The sequence below is a fragment of the Haliotis rufescens genome, unplaced genomic scaffold (genome assembly GCF_023055435.1).
Source record: "Haliotis rufescens isolate VD_foot unplaced genomic scaffold, xgHalRufe1.0.p SCAF_137, whole genome shotgun sequence".
Lineage (NCBI taxonomy): Eukaryota > Metazoa > Mollusca > Gastropoda > Lepetellida > Haliotidae > Haliotis > Haliotis rufescens.
In genome coordinates, this window is record NW_025963821.1 from 330,808 (window position 1) to 346,557 (window position 15,750).

Consider the following 15,750-nt stretch of genomic DNA (forward strand, 5'->3'; position numbering starts at 1 on the left):
TTACGTCAAGCATGGGTTGCTGAAGACCTTTTCTAACCCGGATCTTCTCGGAGATCACAACGTTTGAAACAATGTTGTCTATGCCCATATACGTTTGATATTGAAATACATAATGAAGATTATCTTCGTAGTAATGACCACAACTTCACTTAGGATCAATGACAATAAAACAATAAAACTAATATCAAACTAATGTCCATTACGTCTAATTCTACAATGTATGATTTTCTTTTCTGGTAGTTAATGACATACAATATAGAACATGGAAATGTAACCAGACGCCAGCTATCGTTGAATTTTCAAATTTAGCCAAAGTAAATATATCTATACTACTCAAAGTTAGCTAAGGATCTCTACATTGAAAGGTAATACGTCAAATTGTGTTCATCTACTGAAATAGCCAACGATAATATTGCGTGAAGACATGTTTAATGTTGTTTTTGTTGTTGTTTCTTGTTTAACGCCGCTCTCAGCAATATTCCAGCTATATAATCCAATCCGTACAAGAACGTCTAGTGATTGGCATCATGAGCATCAATCTAAGCAATTGGGATACGATGACATGCATCAAGTCTCACCGGCCGATTGCATTAGTCGCCTCTTACGACAAACAGTGTAACTTTGTACGGCAAGCATGGGTTGCTGAAGACATAGTCTACCCTGGATCTTCACGGGTCCATGTTTTATTAACAGAAGACCGCTGTTATGAGCCACATAATGCCAACAACCACACGGGATCAATAATCAGTCAGATCACCAGTTAGAAAACGAGAGTATCTGACCAAAACTGAAACGTACAAGAAAATCACAAAACTAAATTCATTGTAATAAATAACACCTCTCGTTGGTGTATGTGATTCACGTGATGCGATCACTGCCTGGCACCGTCGTCCCAAACTTCCAGTAAGTGTCTAGGGTGGTTGCCAAAGAAAGATTGTGCCACACTTGAGTGAGTTCCTGGCGAGTTGCCGGAAGGACAATACGGCGACCTGGTTCGTGCGTTATCGCCTATGAGGCTGAAGTCGGGTGCGATTACACCAGCCTTCGTGTCATCGATCCCAATTGCGTGGATCGATGCACATAATATCAATCGTTGGATTGTCACGATTATTTACAGACTGCCGTCACATAGCTGAAATATTGCTGAGTGCCGTGTTAAATAACAGACAAACCAACCAGCCTACGGTCGCACGTACACATCCACAATGTCATCCCTGTACTGCATACCTGTCATCGTGAACCGATGTGGGACATCGATATCGGTTCTTCCAGATCTTCAGTGAAGTCTTGTCTGTATCTCAATTCATCAGTGAAAAGCACTGGAACCCAATCCTGGTCTTCCCAACTGATTTGATCTACGGCCCAATCCAATCATGACTGTATGTGGGAAAATTAGTGGAAATGGAAAGCCCTTGCCTCAACTGTTTCCAAAGTGTGGACGTAGGGAAATTGCATTCCACCAGTGACATAAGTTATTTGACATCGTGTCCCGGCTATGTAGTAATATACAATGCATTTGGATGGACTAGATGCAATTTTGTAGCCATACAAGGTACATTTAAGCCATGATGCTACAAGAAGTAGTTTCGTGGAACAGATTCACGAATAAAGGTGACGTCACACGAGCTATCACGTTGCCAAATCGAAACAGGTGATTTAGAAGTGTTCACATTTTGTTTTTGCACATTAAACAAACAGTCAGTAAGATTAGTGGTGATATGCGTTAAGTCATGTAGCAATAACGTATATCTTTACGGTTGTATGCTGTATCGCATACAACATGTACAATATGATTAATCTCACTGTCTCCTGACCGAAATATACAAAAGGCTTGTACATTACATTAAGAAATTGCTAATGGGTTATATGCATTACATTACGCTTATGCCTGAGTCCTCTGATTTCAATGAAAGTAGATTTCAGTGATTCATGGTGGTTCTAAAGATGGCTCACGAAGCTATGACGATGTTAAGATGAGTCAGGAGTGGGGACCTAGGAAGAGGAGTTACTAATATTGTTGTGATGGGAAGATGGAGTAACATCCATCTCTGGAGGTTCAAAGAAGTTATGACAATCTACAGATGATTCAGGAGTGGGGACCTAGGAGGAGGTGTTACTAGTATTGTTGTGATTGAAAGATGGAGTTACATCCATCTCTGGAGGTTCAAAGAAGATGTTTCAGAAGGATTGGGGACCTAAGTGTCAATTTTCCTGTATTGTTTTTCTTTCGTTTTGTGGACAATTCAGTTGATGTTTTTTAAGTAGCTTGTATTTCAGAAGCTGGTGTAGACTGATTCATTGCCCCAGTCACATTCTGAGATGCTGAAGAAAGTTCTGTCTGAATAAATGGTCAGATGTTGAAGTAATAGGCAGCGGATGTTCCTAGTTTGCCCATCTCAAGTCAGTCTGACATTCTATAGATCTAGTGGTAGAAGGGCGAGAAACAGCAGCAACATAGGTTTGTGTCGATTGAGGCGACCTGCACGTAACAATTGTTTTAGCATCCTGGAAAGAATTGTTGTTTTGACATTTGACAGTCAAAATATCCTCTTCATGTTTCCACAAAGGACATGATTTAGAAGACGCCACATGTTAGCCGCTACACTTAGCACAGCTGAGGTCTGCTGTACAATTAAATCCACCACAACAATGATAAACAGTCCGACATTAGCTTAAATAAATTGTTTACATATGTTCATATTCTGTTGACGTCTCTGTGTGAAAAACACTTAAATTTTATGCTACTCTTTCAGAGTGATTTTGCTTCCTGGCTTTCCTTTGCAACTATAATCATGGTTAATGTGTGTATTTGAATAAATTACGCTTTTTAAGGAAAACAAAGGCATTGATTGCATTTGACAAGAAGGGCGCTTAAGGGAACTCAATAAAAAGGAGCTCTGGACCAATGACACGCCACCTTTTGTACCCTTCATAATAACAATTAACAGTTAATCAGGCATGTGCACACCGATTTCATTTATGGGAAGGTAGGTATTTAATCTGGCTAAAAAAATACATACACGTTAAAATGACAATACCCAAACAATAAATGCGTTAATCAGTGATAGTTTATTACTTGAGTAATTAATCCAGGAAGTGGACCTCGACACAATCATCATGATCAGTATGAAAGACAACTTGACTCCATGCAAATATACAGTGAGAAGATAGATGAAATGTATGCATGGGCAATCACTTTATATGCATAGCATATCTGGCCAGAGATTAACCAAACTGAAATTTGTAATAAACGGGAACCTATATCCTATTTATGTATTATTTTTTTAGATTATTTAGTCTAATATATTTCAAAACATTAAATTAAATTCAAAATCCTCCCAGTAGTACAAAGATAAGACTTACAGGTATACCTAAGAACTTATGTACAAATGAATATTATTCACTGATCACGACGATGGAGTTGAAAGAAATGTTACCGTGTTAAAACAAACATAGAGGATAATATATTCGTGTTCATGTCATACTATGTTTACGACACAAGTTTCTAAATTTCAGAAAACATATGTCGTAAACATATTATGACATGAACGCCAATATAATGTTCTTTTTATTACCGAAGAAGATGTCTACAAACAGAGACGATTTTCGGTGTTTACCTTTTAGGATAGCAAGTCGCAACAGCAGCGGAACCACAATTTGTCGAATGACGTCAGCAATCTTCAGCTATGACGTCCGTATCACGGCAACAATACACTGTCGTCTTTTGACGTGATATGACCCTAGGGCACATATGTTTTTTTATGAACACCGACATGTTTGCCCTCGTAGGTAATGAATGCTATTTGTTAATCATTGATCTCCGTTGCGAGCCGTGTTTCTCTTTATTTTATATTAATAAAGACACGAAAGTGGTTGCTTTAAAATCAATGTCTTTGCACAATTAATAATTTTAAAACACAAAAAACAGTGTAGGATAAAGAATGTCTGTACTCATGTGGGGTTAGTAGATCTGCTCCCTGATTGGTCAATCCTACTTTGAGGCATAATGATATTAGTTATTGTGTCTTTAGTGGCCGTATACGGTGTCATATTAGGGTAGCAGAACAATATTGGGCGAGGCGTGAAGATACCATAACGAATTAATATGCCGAAAAGTTTACACTATCTGGTATCTTTATCGCACATGTCATGTCAAAGTGAAAACTTGACACTTACCACCGGTTTAAATGACAGGACCAGCATATATGTTTACAGTGCTATATTGTAAACACAGACGTTAACAATGGAATATATGATTCTCTTTTGTGAACGTTGAAACAAATATTACAGCTAAAACAGATAGAATAATATCAAACTCCCCGCTTGTTAGAAATCTGCGGTCCACTGTAACTTGATAGCAGTCCCTTCTCCCCTAAAGGCTGTCTGCGGTCTGTTCTATTGCAATAAGACACATCACGTTTCTTGTTTGTGACGTCATCCTATATAAGGTTCTATGATGTTGCTATTTGTAAAACATTTATCTCCGATGTGAGCATTGTTTCTCTATATTTTTTATTAATAAAGTTACGAACGTGGTTGCTTTAAAATTAATATCTTTGCACATAACAATTAATGATACTAAAACACAAAACAGTGTAGGGTAACGACTTTCTCTACCAGAATTTTCATGTGACATATGTCAGATGGGTGTTGGAAAATCCAAAATGGCTGTTACTGATGGTATACAAGTACATGTGGGGCTAGTAGTTCTGCTCTCTGATTGGTCAATCTCACTTTGAGGGATAATAAAAGTTGCTATTGATATACAAAGCTAAATGTAAAACAAAATACCAAACGTCACTAATAGTTCCCTACAGTTGTATATATGTCGGATATTGTTTTGAGCGTGCAGATCACCCATACAGCGAGTTCCTCTTATAACTGGTCAGGATTTAAAAGTTCCAAAGTGTGTTGCACATTTTTCTAATGATTTTTTTTTAACATAACAAGCTAGTTTTGCACGAATGTTTCTTTATTGTTTAACATAAGCTGACACCATTAAATGGCGGCTTTGATGTTCATATTACGTATATTATCTAAATTCCATTTTGTTATTTTTTTAGATCTTCGACACAAGACATAATCTCCTCTTCAGTAAAAGGACATTCCAACATATCCACTGGCTGTGCATCAATCACTTCTTCATGTACACTATCGTCTTTATCACTTCAATGAAAACCCTTAAATTTAATAAACATATTAATGAAAGAGAGACCCGGAAGACTCCATAATCTAACCCAGGTATAAATGACATAAATAAGCTGACATCATGACATAAATGGCAACTTTCATGTTCTCAACACCTATATTATCTTAATTCCATTTTGTTATTTTTCAGATCTTCGACACAAGACATAATCCCCTCTTCAGTAAGAAGACATTCCAATATATCAACTGGCTGTGCATCAATCACCTCTTTATGTACGTTATTGTCAATGACATTTCTACTAAAATTACAAAAATGACAAAACAATGGGAGATAGATGATTATGGGTAAAATTGTTTAGGAAATTCATGCACTTCTATGTTGTTGACAATTACCTATGACAATTCTTTTTTGGTATAATTGTGTTACACTTTCCCGTTATGTTGTTAGTAGTTCAGTTATATTTTTACGAAAAACCATACATTAAAAAAAAGATATGTTAGATGATGTGTCACAATAATAAAAGAGAGTCTCTGAAAAGTCTACTGATCATTAAGATATTATATTCTCATGCCATTTTCTTTCCTGATATATAACAAGACAAGGGTCGGCCGGGTAGCCTAGTGGTTAAAGTGTTCGCTCATCACGCAGAAAACCAGGGTTCGATTGCCAACATGGGTACAATGTGTAAATCCCATTTCTGGTGTACCCTGCTGTGGTAGTGCTGGAATATTGCTGAAACAGCGTAAAAACATACTCACTCACTCACGACTCACTATCATGACAAGATAAATCCGCATTTTATCTCAGTCAGCTATTTTCCGTCTGTCGACGTTCAAAACGGGAGTTGACGGCTTGTTATATATTTGTGGAAAATATTTGTTTGTAAATTTAATCTGATGTTTGCCGCCATGTTTAAGTAATGCTTCAATAGTTCTCTTGTATAGTTTTAGGATAGTTTTACTGCAAAGCTTACTTGCAGACATGCACGATTTCGTTACCGTTAGCCCTTACGTAATGCAGGTACTTTCTTACGCAAGTGATACTGTTCACTGACTGAACTACAAGCCATATCATGACATGCTCTATTTTTAGATATATTTCCTGAGAAAGCTCTTACTTCTGCCGCGAGTAGCTTATTTCCAATGACATTTCTAATTCTGTTAGTCCATTCTGTCACATAAATGTCATCTTGGGTGTCTACAATGTTTAAGTTCACATATTTCGATAGGCATATTCCATCTAATATTTCGAATGAAAATGATTTTTCTTGTTTTCATCCCATGAATTGGCTTTTGTAGGACGTTGGGAGCGTTGTTGTCATGTTCATCTGTGTAGCACATGTGTCCGTCATATATTAACTGGAATGCCAGAGCACACTGGATATATGACCTTATTTCACCAAAGTCAAGAACTAAGTTAGCATGTTGATTGTTGCTAAACAATTTTCTACGACACTGGCATCCTTGTTTGACGATACCTTTGTCACTTCCAATTCTACCAGTCTTCTGTAGCATGTATACATATGTCAAGCGGTTTGTGCCCATAGCAGTAAGCAGATGCGTCCAAGATTTTCTGATAATGTTGATAGTCTTTTTCTAGCAATGTTGAACATCAGAGTAGATGAGAGATTCGTCAATCAGGTCATTGTCACGGGAGAAGTCGTCTGGACCAATATTGTCCGAGAGATTTGTGACACCTCCGATTATATATCCATAGGTAACTTCAGCCATCTCTTCGATATCATTCTTCCTGGGAATAAAAGTAAGTCACATCGTTGAAGAGGATAGCCTCTTAACGTCAATTGTGATACCCCATGATGATCAACTAGGTACACTGTTTTTGCGGTTGCTGGAATGAAAAGACTCCTGGTACATCAATACTGCCTAGCTCACATGGTTTAGTCACAGTCAGACATTGAATGTCGTAGTTCGAGATATTAGAGAAAAAGTCAGGGTTTAGCATGACATCCATACGGCATTGTACACAGCAGTCGAATCCAACGATTTCTTGATTATCCATTTGGCGTAAAGGGCCAAAACACAGGGACAATAATATGAATTGAACACTGAAAATCAGTGAGGACACCATGTGTTCACGATAAGGGTAAGTAGAGCCTGCCATACCGATATCACCCGACATTAACACAATTTTCATAACAAGAGTCAGTATATATTGCCTGGCGCAGCACAGCAGTACTCCTGTCATGCGACGGCCGCCTATAAACACACCAGATAATCAAGTGACCGATGGACCCAAAATCCGGCAACACGACAGTGCATTTAATGATTTTGTTGAGACTAATGTTCTGGAAGGGGGTTTTATGGTGGTCTTTCTAGGACAAGAACATACACCACCTACTGTTGAAATAAGATTCAGCTTACCAGTCGCACATTGCACATCATTTAAATTGCTTATGTGAAATAGTATTTATCTAGACGTTAACTGTTAACCATGATGGAAATACACAAGTAAATTTAGCAACCATAGGCAATGATCATTGCATGAAAACATATACGGTATCTGTTGCTAAACAAGACATGAAATGAAATATACTACTCAAAAGAAGTTAAAGAACATCCAAATAAGTTATCAAAATCACTCAAAAAATAAATCGTGGACACAGGAACGACACTGATTGGGAAAGAGAAGTATTTAATCATGACATTTCATTGACGAAAAAAACGCTGGCATACAGCTGATCAGAGAAAAACAATATGAACTGCATATACCCTATTAATCAAAAGTCAAACACTACAGTTCAGGATAATCCTGTTCCTTCAATATCGGATATCCCCACCCCTGGAAGCAATACAGTCCTGACATCTCCTGTGCATAGATCGGACAAGCTGCTGCAGTGTTGCCTGTGGAATTGCTTGCCATTCCTGATGAAGAAATCCTAACAGTTGCTGGAGATTAACAGGAGGTGGATGGTTGGTTAGCTTGAACAACTCTTCCCAAGGCATCCCAAAGATGGTCAATGGGCGCCAGATCTGGCGAATAAGCAGGCCATTGCATAACGGTAATCTGCCTTTGTCTGTGATAGTCAGTGATAACCCGAGCACAATGGGGTCTTGCATTGTCGTCCTAAAGGATAGCACCTTGACCACTCTGACGAAGTGTGGGCAATAACAGGGGTTCAAGAATTTCATCACGGAACCTGGCAGCATTCAGATTCCCGACAATATGGCACAGAGGAGTCCTGTGATTCCAACTGAATCCTCCCCATACCAACACTGTTCCAACGCACATGTTGTCGACACCAAGCCAGACGTGCTGTTCTGTGAACTGGACGTAAAGGTGGTCTCACTGCTTGTCGTTGACTTCTCAAGTTCGCAGCTCGTAAACGGTTTCGCACAGTCTGATCACTAACGACAGTGTTAATGACAGCCCTCACTGTAACCTGAGGTTGTTTGCTGTTGATGTACGCTGCCTGAGTGCTTGGAGAACCAGGTATCGGTCATCACATTGTGAGGTACACCTTGGCCGTCCAGAACGGTGTCGCTCTTGCACTCTGCCACTGGCAGCAAAACGATGCCAAAGGGTGTGAATGACAGAGGGGGACACCTGCAATCATCTGCCCACCTCACGTAAAGAAAGGTCATCCTGGAGCCAAGCAATAGCTCGTCCTCTATCAACATCAGTCAGATGTCGTCTCTGTGGCATTGTTTTGGAAAGTGTGATTACACGATCATCGTCATCGCCTTCTTAAAGGGAAAGCATGCAAGTGCACCATGAACATCACCACTTTCATATGCTGAGCATGAAACTTGTGTTGGTTGTTGTTAAGGACAGGTGCAGCGTTGTGTTTCGGCGACAATATTCCTGTGTTTTGCTCATGTTTTCAATTCATTTGCATGACTAGCAGAAGTGTTTCCAGAAAGTGTCAGGAGGACCAGCAATACCCCAGACGTGGTGCAACATGTTGCCAAACATTAGATGATAGTAATGTTATAACACATAATGCCATGACCAATTTGCTAAATCGTGTATTATATATCTGGTGTTCTTTAACTTCTTTTGAGTAGTATATATGGAACCCAAGCAAACACAGTGACAACAATACATCCCCGTCAGTAACCAAACAACGACCCAGCCACATCGACCGCTGGAGGAACAGTGAGTCAATATTGAACTGTATACTCTAGCCATATTGTGATCAGAGTAATGTATATATTATACAAACCTGTCAACGAAAAACGGCAATATATCAGTAATGTACCACAGACCGAAGACTAACCAGTTCATGTTTATATATGTTAAATTCCAGGCCTACGTTAAGCTTCAAAAGGTTTTATGGTAGACATGTGGAAGGTATTTCCCAATTTGAGGCGTCAGTGACAAAAATGATGTCTGATGTTATTGCCTGTTTTGACTTCTACCATATGTTCCCATGTTTTTTTCAGGTTAACAATGGACTTGCCTTTGCATGTGTTAGTAACGGGTGCCACCAGTGGGGCAGGGTACGCTCACCTGTTCGCGAACAGCTGGTATCATCTATATTTAATAGTGATTCATAAACAAATGTTCATGATATAGTCGAAATCGTAAAATCGATTCTGTTTTGGGCAGATTTTTCTTATGAATCAGGAAAGGGTTCTAAAAATGTTTGCTGTTATCAGTGTCATTCCTGTTCTGAAATTACGTCTCATGTTTCAGCATACAACCCACACAAACACCTCCTGATGTGAAACCAAGAACATGAAGTTCACTTACAGGACATTACAAATCGTATTAGTCGTTGGTGGCATTTGTTTATTCTTACCTATCATATTCCAATTCAGAGAGAAACTATGTATTGAGAACAATATATGTAAAGTCAGGAGCAAGGATCTGTTCTACGTTTCGAAACAAAGACTTGATTTTTACCAGTTACTAGAAAGAGAAATCGACTTCGGGAAAAACGTAGTACATGCACGTGACGTGGTGCCAAGGACGGTTCATTTCATTCAGTACTCCGTCAATGGAAGGAATAAGTTTGAGTTTCATCACATGCTTTCAGTTATGGCTGCTAACAAATTTATCAAACCAGACAGGATCTTTTTCTGGATGGACAAAGAACCTGAAAGTCAGTACTGGAAGGACATTCGGGCCCAAATCCCAAGTATGCATCTTATCTACCGACCCAAACCGACGACCATTCGAGGCAGAAAAGTAGAAATCATTGAGCATGTGAGTACAGTCATGAGGTTAGAGATCCTATTGGAGTATGGCGGAATATATCTTGATCTGGATGTGATAGTTGTCAAGTCCTTCGACCCTCTGCTTAAGTATGACATTACGATGGGAAATGAGGGAAAACGTCGTCTTTGTAATGGAGTATTGGTAGCAAAGCCATGGACAGAGTTTATGATCTTATGGCACAGAGAATTTACAACATATGAAGACAAGGTATGGGGACACCATGCTGTGGTAGTCCCGGGCAAACTGGAAATCAAATATCCTAACCTCATTCATACAGAGCCGAGATCACTACACCGTCCTAGTTGGGTAGAACTTGACTTCCTTTACAAGGAAGGACAACTCTATGACTGGAGAAGCAACAACTATGCTTGTCATCTTTGGATAAGATTTCACAGGAAGAAGCACAACGCCACAGACATCAAGACCTGGAACACGACTGTTGGAGAACTTTTTCGCTATGTTTACTATGACGACTGGGGAATAATAAAGTAAATATCAAATGGAGCTGATAGGAATAATACAAATTGCGAGAAACTTATGGTTAGGTCAATGTTGGCTTAATACCTATCGGTTTTGGCCGACTATCTTTATTATTCTGGTACGGGCCTGGGATTCTTGTTTGAAAGATATGCAAGCTTTTTCCATGGACCCACAACATGATATATACTACTTTTCAGAACTTCAAACATTTCAAGTGGGCAATTTCTTTGTTTTGTAAAACCTGAGGAAAAAGTATCTCTCAAGGCATTTCCTGGACAGGTTGTCTTTAAATTGTCCAGGCTCCACCAGAATATCAACAGTTGACCCAGCGTGTGCATTGTTTTTATGTAACATGATTAGTTTACCTGTAAATTACAGATACAATTAACTCTAATACATGATAGGATAAGACAAAGACAGCATTCAGTGTTCGGTTCATAAAAACTTATGCCAATTGTACAGCCAATCTACAGCTTTATAAAATATACCTTCTTGAAAACTCGGGGACCACGAGAGTCACTGGTGGTCGAATCGTCTGAGGAGCAACATTTTAGCGATGTTTATGATACTTGAAAAAGTTGTTTGAGAGACTATCAAGTTGTTAGTGTACACTTTGACATCTTGAACGGAGGGGACACAACGGTAGGAGGAACAACGCAAACACGCAATTCAATTGTTACAAAGTATACGCCGTTGTCGACTGACAAGATGCGCTGCTCAGCTGATGTGAAACTGATGCATCCCAACAAGCCGAAAAATATTGTCCGTCAATGGGCAGGCGAAGCAGGTGGGGAACATGTAGGGTTGATAAATTAGACAGCTTTCAGACGTGCATTTGTTAAACTGCATTCAGAAAATAAGTACCATGTCACTAAGTCTCTCGAAGAAATACCTTGAGACTTGAGATGATTTAAATGTTACAAAATACAGGCAATGGCAATTTTTGCATACATTTGAATACATTTGAAGTGGTGAAATTAGGGCTGTGTTTGGTGAACGATCTGACATCCTTCATCTTCCAAATAATTATCTTCGAACCATCAAGCAGAAACGTGAAGAAGGATATCATCTATTTTCCTATATGAGACGTTGGTAAATGCCTCTCGCACAGCCAGCAGTCATTGGGCAGCCAGTTGGAACTATAAGGCGTCTTATACAACTTTACCAATGGGAAAAGGGAAAGACTTATCGTTCTCCATGCTGGCTGTGCTAGTCGGGGTTTTCTCACGGCTGTGACCTCGTTTTTCGAGGACTACTACACAGAAATGAAAGGCAAGGCATTTCTGGAGTGGGTGAACGACAACGTGGTCACTGCTTTGCCGGCCAAGTCCCTTATTGTCATGGACAATACAACCATGTCACAGTATGCAGAATCCAGACAGCAAGGCGGCTTCTAATAGGCTTAAAGGAGACATGGTGACGAGGCTGCAACGGGTGAATATGACCTTTTCTTCCAGGGCTTTAAAATATGAAATCATGAAATCTTACAAACCTGAGCCCAACATTTTTGACAGTTACAACAAAGATCAAGGTCCCGGCGTCCTACTACTCCCCCCTTACCACTGCGATCTGAACCCAATAGAGGTCATATGGGGTATCGTCAAAGGAGACGCTGAACGATTGAACACAACGTTTAAATTGCAGGATGTTGAAAAGCTAGTAAATGAATCCCTAGGTCGGATAACAGTGGAGTCATGGCAGCGTTGCGTGTCCGAAGTCATCAACGAGAGAGTCAAGATAATGGTCACGTGATGGACCTCAGCAAGCAACAGTGACACAAACAATTCGACGAGGATTGTGACATGAGCGAGTAAGATTGTGATTATCATAAGACGACCCCGCTGCCATTCCCTGGTCCGTTGTGTTGCACGTGCGTGTTTGCGCTGTTCCTACTCTAAGGTCAGCTTGTACACATAACAACACGATAGTTTCTTGAACAACGTTTTCCAGTGGTGGGATTAAAATTAACATAAACCATATAGTGTTGGGTACAGCGTATTCATTGCTGTGTACAATGTTCACATTTGATAGATGTTGATTTGTTTTGCAATCCATCTTTTTCATTTGGAGCTAAACAGACTGTAGTCGGTTATGTAGTCATGTGTGGACAGGCATGACACAGCTATGACATGCTCTGACGGAGAAAGGTTGAGCGAGTAAGGTTACAATTTACGTCAGTGCAAGAGAAAAGCTGAAGACTTATAGACATGGCATTGCATTTGAATAAAACTTTTTTTTCCAAAAAAACTGTAAATGCACGCTTGTTAATTGATGGCTTGTTTCTTTGGATTTGTATGATTTCTTGAAGTTACTTTCTTCCCCAGTGATTACTGTTGGCTTTCATGAAAATTTGTGGACGTTGTTGTTTGTCAGATGTAAAGAGAGTCTTGTGTTTTTTTATGATTCTGGGGCGTATTGTCCCTCGAATATATATGTGAGTGAGTGAGTGAGTATGGTTTTACGCCGCTTTTAGCAATATTCCAGCAATATCACGGCGGGGGACACCAGAAATGGGCTTCACACATTGTACCCATGTCGGGAATCGAACCCGGGTCTTCGGCGTGACGAGCGAACGCTTTAACCACTAGGCTACCCGACCACCCCTCAAATATATGTGTCTCGACAGTTACACCTGATCACACGTACTTTAGGTTTTGGGGCGGACAAGTTAGAATTTTCCCTTTGATCTGTAGGATGTTCTTCGGTGAACTGTCACACTTGAGTGTCACATCTATGTTGGCCGTTTTCATGAGGTTTTTTGTTTATCTAGTAACTGTTGAAGCCTCTGTAAGGCTGCTATCTAAGATAAGTGAAGGTAATGGGGCATTTATTTACTGGATTACCAAAGTTTTCCTCATGTTGAATTCCTTGTGATCTGTGTATTAAAGATGCTTGGTTTCTTTGTCAAAGTTGCAGTTGGCTGTAGCTCTTTGGGTGAGGTAGATACCATCAGACAATGTGTAAAAGGTAGGGCATGGGCTACCATACAGAGAATGCCCGCGCCTTGAAAAACAACAAGTAAACAGATTGGCCAACGTATGCAGGTGCTTGTGGGCTACAACGCTGCTAGTTAATTATACGAAACAATATGCCATGGCAACTACAGCTGCCCGGCCCTGGTATACGTAAATATGAGGAAAGCTCAACGTGAGCTATTTTCACTATTCCACCTCTGAAAATGTGGGAAAGACATGGTTTCCACTGAAAGGGCAAACAACCCGTGAGTTTTGAAGTAAGTTGATTTTTTACACAGGTAGCCCACAAGAACCCCGCCACAATGCACCAAAGTGCTACCCCACACCTACAGTTTCCAATGTTATCTGTGGGATAGCTGTTTGAGAATAAATGATGATTGATTTCTTTGTTAGGGTTTGCAGTAAGTATGGTTTTATGCCGCTTTTAGCAATATCACACCGGGGGACACCAGACATGGGCTTCACACATCGTAACCATGTGGGGAATCGAACCCAGGCCTTCGGCGTGACGAGCGAACGCGTTAACTACGAGGCTACCCCACCGCCCCAGGGTGGCTGATGACTAGGGCTCGTTAGGGGATGGTGATATTATGGGTTGTTTGGTCTGTGGGTGGTGGTTGGACAGGTAGTGACTATACTGGACTGTGGGAGTAAACTTGCGGTAGACGGTAGCGAGGATGTTTCCATCACTGTTGTCAGGTTCTATGTCTAGGAAGGGTAATTTATGGTTTGGTTGATCATTTGATGTTGATGATTCAGATTGTTCGGGGAGTCCAGGTCGTTTTGGTGATGGTAAATATGGTATCTTCCTTTCTGTCCTGTGCATCTGGATATGTATTGATTTTGTGTGTTGCAGTTGCTTAGTTGTGAGGAACACAAAATATATTCAAACATTGTGCTCATGTGGAAACGCTTTTCCTTTTATGTTCTTTGTTTATTGACCAATGAATTAATATTTTTGAAAACAATCATTCACAATGAATAGCTTTATTGATGCTGATAATTGCTGCTGGTATGTATATGGCAGTCATACAATACCAATTAAATAAACTTAAGTTTCTTTGAACCATTTCCCTGAAGCATGTGATGATTGGCCATGGGAATCAAGGTGATTTCATTTTGTACTGGTAATTTGTGAACTGCTTAGGGATTTACTTCTGTCTACAGTGATGTATGCTGAAGCATTTTAATTTCTGTTGCATTAGTATATGTATAATGTATAATTAAATTTCTGGGATGTTTTTTCTTCATAAATAAACGGTTTAACATCAACCATAACGTATTCAATCATTATGTTCAACACTGCTTTGAATAGTAAATACGTTTTATTATGATTTGTCAGCATAGTTGTGGGAGGGAAGAACGACTGCAATGCTAACCAGGGAGATGATATAAGTAACTGAAAGATAAAGGCCGGATCTGTGGCAGCTGGCGACACCTTCGACCACTTGGCCACCTTATGTAATGTATAATGTCCACTAAAGACACGACGAAAAGGCTATTGAGGGATGCAACTCATCATACTGACAACACATGTGTGATTTACCCAGGCCCATGTGAGTGAATGAGTTAATATTTAACGTAACATTGGCAAAAGTTCAGCAACATCGTAACAAAAACTTCTACATTGATAAAAGATATATTTAGATTGAAAAAAACTGTCATCGATGGACAGTATAATGACTATATCATCACAGATTTGATTTTAACACTACGAGGGGTTAGTGCCAGAAGCACGTATCTCCATTTTCCCTAGATGTGAGAAATCCCACTTCAAAAGTTTGAAATGGTGATAAAAAGCACCACTTGAAGTTTTATTAGCAATATTGTGTCCAGCCATTGTCAGTAAGTGTGCCAAACAGTATATTTTCAACAGAACATATATATTAACATGTAATAAAGATAACCTGAAAAGTATACGATGTTCTGGCATATCTCTTCCCCAAAGAAATTCAGCTAGACTTT

The 15,750-nt window shown here is 39.6% G+C and overlaps 1 protein-coding gene across 1 annotated transcript in view; it reads right to left on the bottom strand.

The window, feature by feature from the left end:
• Positions 1–15,750, bottom strand: part of LOC125378973 (protein FAM186A-like) — a 41,495-nt gene that overhangs the window by 21,002 nt on the left and 4,743 nt on the right. The gene's annotated exons all lie outside the window — the stretch shown is intronic.